The sequence below is a fragment of the Chionomys nivalis genome, chromosome 5, assembly GCF_950005125.1.
Source record: "Chionomys nivalis chromosome 5, mChiNiv1.1, whole genome shotgun sequence".
In the NCBI taxonomy this organism is placed as follows: Eukaryota; Metazoa; Chordata; class Mammalia; order Rodentia; family Cricetidae; genus Chionomys; species Chionomys nivalis.
The window spans coordinates 1819246-1826335 of NC_080090.1; the positions used below are offsets into that span (position 1 = coordinate 1819246).

The window sequence follows — 7090 nt, forward strand, 5'->3', positions numbered from 1 at the left end:
TTATAGGGGTTGGGGACCATGGGGTGCATGTCCTTCACCCTTTTGTTGACCTCCCTCAAATCCTGCACTGGCCGGTAGTCCCCAGTCCCTGGTTTCTTTACTGGTAAAAGGGGGTGTATTCCATGGTGACCGGCAGGGGATGAGGATGCCCTGGTCCAAGAGCCTCTTTTTTTTGCAATAAGCACATTGGTCCCTGTCCATTTTGGCCCCCTTCCTTTCTCCCAGCCTACCTCCCTCTCTTTCTTGTCCTTGAACTACAGTGGCCAGCAGCCTGCTTAATTCTTTATTCTTTTTCATGTCTCTTTCCTCATTTATCTCTCTGCCTTTCTTTGCCTCCTTCAGCAGATCCTGTATTGTATATCCCTGCAGACCTTCCAGCCTCTGCAATTTGCTTCTAATATCTGGACTAGACTGCCAAATGAAAGACATGGATACACTTGTAGCTTGCCCTGGATCTTCAGGGTCATAGGGGGTATACATCCTATAAGCATCCTTGAGCCTATCTAAGAAGGCTGCGGGCGTCTCTTCATTTCCCTGTATTACTTGCTTAACCTGGGCCAAATTGGTGGGGCGGCGTGCCACCCCTCAGAGACCCGCTATAAGCAGCTGGCGATAGAGGCGTAGGTGTCCCTTACCTGCAGCTGTGGTGAAGTCCCAATCAGGTCGCGTCAGAGGGAAGGCCTCATCAATTTCGTTAGGCAAAAGGGTTGGGCGACCGTTGTCGCCTGGAACGTTTCTCCGAGCCTCCAAAAAGACTCTTTGCTTTTCCTCTGAGGTCAGCAGGGCTTGCAAGAGTTGCTGGCAATCATCCCAGGTGGGCTGGTGGGTCACTAAAATAGACTCGATTAGATTAGTGCCACTGGGTTTTTGGAAAAGGAAGGGTTATGCTGTTTCCAATTATAGAGATCAGAAGCTGAGAATGGCCAGTACTGTTGCTGCCCATTCGGACCCTCTCGGAGGGGAAGGGCGTGGGAGGTGGAATCAGGCGGCGGCTCGCGTCTGTCCCTCTGTTGGCCAGCCATAGGTGAGAGGGCCGGGGATTCTTGTGGGGGCCCCTTGGCCATCGCCGCTTCAGGTCCCTCTGGGCTATCTGATCCTGCATATGGAGGAGGCTCAACATTTTACAGGGGGTGTCAAACTTTTCCAACTTCTATAAGCAGTTACAAATATCATCAGGTCAATTCCAGTAAGAGTACAATGACAGACATTGTTGTTATTAAATACCATCAGTTCCAGTCTCTGAGAAACAGTTAAAACCCCAATTTTCCCCCCTTCTTAAGTGAAGAGGGGTTGTTAACGATTGTCCCATGGTACCAGATTTAGGCTCGAGCACAAACAGATATACAAAAACAAAGAACATATTTAAACACAAAAATCCAACAATCAGACACAAACAATATGGACGCTCAGCACGGCTTTGGCGCAAAACCGAAAGCAAAAATTCAGACGGAGACTGTGAAAAATCAGGCTCCGGCCACCTTTGGAATGTGGCCCGTCAGATGAGCACCGAAAAGGCTCCAGATTCAGACCCAAGTCAGCAAAGCAAGACTTTGGGTCTGATACAGATTGAGCTCCGGAAAAGCTGATACAGATTGAGCTCCAGAAAAGCTGATACAGATTGAGCTCCGGAAAAGCTGCCACCTAATTCCGGGCTCCAGGCACCCTTGGAACGTCTTCCAGGGCTTCGGGGTGGAAGTCCGAGCTCGTCAGCTCCTTCTTGGGCCCGCCAGATACAGAGCACCCAGATCTGAGTGTACAGAGTTAACAAAGCACAGAAACGACGCAGACACAGACTAACAAATCGGTGCTGGCCAGCTTACCTCCCGATGGTGGGTCGGTGGTCCCTGGGTGGGGGCCTTCAATTCCCGGCCAATGCACCAAATGAAAGACCCCCGGTAGGGACCTTCCCTCAGGTGGAGACCCCGGACCCACAGACCAGGCCGAGACCACGAGTCGGATGCAAACTGCAAGAGGTTTATTAGGTAGACACAGGTACCTGCGGGCGACAAAGTCTTTCGGAGGACTTGCGCACCTGCAGACTGGGAGGAGGACTTTTTATAGGAAAGAGGGCAGCAAAAAGCAATTTACAGAAGCAGAAGCGTGGTTATCAGAATGAGGCGGGGGGCATGAATGGTTTTCCTCTCCCAGCATGGATGTCTGGCAGCAGACATCCTGCTCTTATCTTATAGGTATCCTACTTTGAAGTCATCCTGCTTTGTAGATGTCCTATCTTATAGATATCCTGTTTTCCTCTCACGAGAGCAGGCTAGCTGCTGATCCTGAGAATCTTTCAAGCAAACAGGACGTTCTCCCGGGGAGCCTGCTAGCTGCGGGTTCTGAGGAGGGGGTCTGTAGGGTCTTTCACTCTAATAGACCGCAACTTTACTTTTGTGCCTAGGGCATTGCTACCTCTTCGGAGAACCAGTTGCAATTTAGTCTAAATTGAAATCATTTTCTAGCTAGTTTAATTTGAGTTGGAAGCTTTCTTGATGGGTTGAGTTGAGACAGAATTTCTGTAAGTGAAGTCATGCTTTAAGTATATCATGGGAACTCTCACTTAGAGGAAACACACCAGAAATCTTATAAAGAGTGAATCATCATTGTCTCATTTAACTCATGTATTTTGTTAATCGACTCATTACACCCAGTTATTTGTATGAAGTGAGCCTACAAAAAGCAATCCTATTCCCATAACTCTGTGCATGTGGGTGATTGGTTAATAGCCAGGTCTGTGGTCTGAACAACAGGACACAAGTTTGGGCATAATTTTAATCAGTTCTTGCCACTCAGATCATTCATTTTTTTCACTCTTTATAGGCACTAGATTTCCACCCTAACGTTTCCCGTGCTTGTTTGGGGTTATTATTTGTTTCGGAGGTACTCAGGATTGAACTCACAGCCCTGTGTGTGCTAGCCAAGAACTCTGCCATCCAGTTATAGCCATAGCTCCTACCAAATTTTCCATAAAGAGAATTTCAAAGCAAATGGTAGTTTTGTTTTAATTTTTTTAAAAAAAAATCAATCTTATTTTGGATATACTTCCCAATCCAAATGAATATGTGCACTCGCAGGAGAAGTTCTGAAGTCCAAATGTAGTTTTGGGTCAGTCAGCTATCAAAGGTACTAAAAAGGCAGGGGATTCAAGTAGGGGATGGACACAAACTTCTCAAGAGCCACGTTTCCCAGTGTCACACCTGTGAAAATGTGAAAGAGAATAATACCTTCCTCACACAGCTGGTACGAGAATGAATGGAGACAGCTAGTGAGTGGCCTTTATTTATTTATTTACGTATTTGGTGATAGGGATGGAGTCCAGGAACTTGCCTGTGATAGACAAGTTCTCCCCAGCCATATTTGTTTATCAGTTTATTTCTGCTGTGTTTTGTGAGATGGGGATTCTCTAGTCTTAAGCCTTCAGTCCTCCTATATGCTGGGATGCCAGTTTGCACCACCATGCACAGCATTGAAACCAATTTACAGTAACGTGGACACTGTGAGTCATTCTATCCGCTCCATTCCCATCTTCATGTCTTTCGAATCAGGGTGTTTGAAGAGGGAGGTGATGAGGCTGGGTGTGGTGCTGGGTGATAAGGGGAGATCTGGCTTGTTCGATTGCACAACATTGGGTTTATGTGTAAAAGAGAAAGAGATAACCATATCTTTTTTTTTTCTGATACATGGTAGCAGATCTGTAATGTATTAAGAAGGAATAAAGTTTTAACTCTTATCCTAAATAACAAGTCTTTGTGTTTTTGTGAATTGCAATCACAATTAAAATAAAAAGATTTATTTTTCATTATATGTGTGGGAGTGTTTTGCCTGTGTGTGTCTTTGCACCATTCCATACAGTACCTGCAGAGTCCAGAAGAGGGCGTTAGATCCTCTAGAACTGGAGTTATAGTTGTGAGTAGCCATGCGGATGCTAGGAACTGAGTTTGGGTCTGCTAGAAAAGCAGCCAGGGCTCTAAATTGCTGAGTCATCTCTCCAGCCCCACCTTTATGTTCAAAGATCCATCTTTGGGAAATGAGGAGATAGCTCAGTTGGTAAACTGAGTTTGCCAAGCAAGCGTGAGAGCTTGAGTTTAGGTCCCCAGGGCCAAAGTAATAAACCAGGCCTTTCAGCAACCTGGCAGTGGGGAGGTAGAGAGGAAGAATCTTGGGCTTGCTGGCTTAGCCAGTCTAGCTCCAGGTTCAGTAAGAGGTACTGCCTCAAAAAATAAGGTGGAATGCAATTGAGAAAGACACCCAATATTGACCTCTGGCCACCACATACATGTACATTTGTGCAGGCGCATGAGTGCACACACACCCCACCCTGAATCTTTTGACCAGAAGAGACAGTTCCTGTCTTTGCCAATATTGAAAATTGAACTATTAAATGCATTTTAAAAATTAAAGTTTTGACTCCAGAGAAAGAATCCACTAAATGTTCAGTTCAGGAAATGTTGCTGGGAGGGTAAAACACTAGGAGGATGCTAGGCTATTAATAATGTTTCTTGCAACTGGGTATGCGAGGAGTCTGGCTACAATTTCAGCTCCACAGGGAGGAGCTGGATTGGTTCCATTGATCTGGTTGGCTGGACTGGCATCTCTTTATTTCTCTAAGAGAACTCTTGCTGAAGTTGTGTATTCAGAGAACGACTCAGCTAACAGTGTTTCCCTGCCTTCAGAAAGGTGTGCAAACACAAGACACAGGGGCGTGCAAATAGAAGAGGCTACTTCTGATCTAAAAGATCAGAGAAAGTGCCACACAGGAGGTTATATGGTCACAGAGAAAGTGCCACACAGGAGGTTAATGGTCACAGAGAAAGTGCCACACAGGAGGTTAATGGTCACAGAGAAAGCGTCACACAGGAGGTTATGTGTGCACTTTGGCCTCAAGGGGTGCAATGCTATCCTTTTGTCACCATGACAAAAATGCCTGAAGTGATCATCTTATAAAAAAAGAAGCGTGTTTCTTGGCTCGCCATTTTGGAGCTCTTGGCACATGCTTAGTTGGTCCCGTTGATTTGGGTTTTTGGTGACGCATATATGAGACGGAGTAAATTATGAAAAATAGAGAGAGTTCTTAGTCCTAAGAGCATTTTAACGGGAGATGGTAAGGAACAAGTTAATATTTAAACCTCTGTATCTCAATTTAACCTCAGACCAAGTAGGCACTCTCAGTCCCCGCATCCTCGTGTTAAGGAGGTTGCTCAAAACCGTGGCCAGAAATTACCACTGAAAACACCTAAAGTGTTTGTTTACAAGGAAGTTTCCCAGGCCTTGCTTGAGACTCACCAAATCAGAAACGATAGAAAGCATGTTTTCTCAGGTGTCTCCACTGTGCATGAGCCCACAACTGTCTCATGCACGTATTACAGAGTCTGAGCTTCTATTTTTGTGTTTGCCTCCCACTACCAGTGAGAGCTGCTGTTTTTAGGTTGTATAATTGCCAGCCGAACTCACAGGACTTCAGTGCTCAGATTTGCTGAGCAGTTAACTAAAAATATTCCTTTTGGCCACTTCTTGCTTTCAGGCAATGACCCACATCTTAGCTTTCACAAAGCTCTAGGGAAGAAACAAACCTGACTTTTTTGTTAAATAAATGTTTAATGTCCTCCTGTATAGATTTGTAATTCTTCTCACAACCTTGTCTCATTGGTCTCTGAATGCCTCAAGTATGTGGCATGATGCGCTGGAATAGTAGAAGCTTGTAAATATCTATGAAGTTGGGCCTCAGGAGATGGTTCAGTAGGTAAAAGTGCTTGCTATACAATCCTGATGACCTGAATTTGGTCCCTGAATCCATGTTAAGAAAAGTCAGATGGGGCTAAAGAGAGGGCTCAGTGGTAAAGAGCACTGATCACTCTTCCTGGGTTCAATTCCCAGGACCCACGTGGCAGCTCACACCTTTCTGTAACTCCATTTTAGGGGACCCAACACCATGGCAATGCACATAAAAATAAAATAAAGGTGGTCAGTGGTGGCGCACGCCTTCAATCCCAGCACTCGGGAGGAAGAGGCAGGTGGATCTCTGTGAGTCTGAGGCCAGTTTGGTCTATAGAGCAAGTTTCAGGACAACCTAGATTAGACGGAGAAATCCTGTCTCCAAATGATGGAGGTGGGTCTTGTATTAATCTGTTGCTTTCATTGGTTAATTAATAAAGAAACTGCCTAGGCCCATTTGATAGCCAACCCTTAGGTGGGTGGAGTAAACAGAACAGAATGTTGGGAGAAAGAAAGCTGAGTCAGAGAGTCACCATGATTCTCCCACTCCAGACAGACGCAGGTTAAGATCTTTCCTGGTAAGCCAGCTCATGGTACTACACAGAATATTAGAAATGGGTTAGATCAATATGTAAGAGCTAGCCAATAAGAGACTGGAACTAATGGGCCAGGCAGTGATTAAAAGAATATAGTTTCCACATAATTATTTTGGGGCATAAGCCATGCGGGCGGGCGGGTGCCGGGGACGCAGCCCCGCCGCTCATAATACAACATCCAAAAACCAAGAGAGACAGAGAGAGGTCAGATGCAGTGATGTGTGTCAGTAATCCCAGTGCTCCTAGCATAAAAAGAGAGGCAGAGAAGGAGAATCAACTGGAAGTTCCTACATAAACATAATGTCAGAGACAAGAGAGACCCAGCCTCAAAACAAGGGAGGAGAGAACCAGTCCCTGGAAAGTTGATCCCCACTTGCCCATTGTAGTATGAACACACACACACATACACACATATTCACACATACATGTGCACATACATGCCCACAAACACACAATGCACACATTGTCACACTCACTACACACACATTCACACACATGTACACACACATGCACACATAGTTACACACACAACCCATACACACACCTTTAAATATCTATGAATTTGTAGTTGAAGTACTTGGTCACGAGTCATTTAGAAAAGAGATGGATGTCCTGCTGTCTAACAGTGGAAGACAACAGCCTACCATTTTCAAGGCTTGAGCAATGGTAAAGTCGGTGTCAGCTGTATGGACCACAAGTGATGGATAGATAATCTAAAGGACATTATTTTCCAAGCCAAGTCCTAACCAGCCCAACTTCAGGATGACAAATGTTTCTGACTTGAG

The 7090-nt window shown here is 45.3% G+C and overlaps 1 pseudogene; it reads right to left on the reverse strand.

The window, feature by feature from the left end:
- On the reverse strand, positions 1 to 1558 carry LOC130875204 (uncharacterized; annotated as a pseudogene).
- Between the last annotated feature and the right edge of the window lie 5532 nt (positions 1559 to 7090).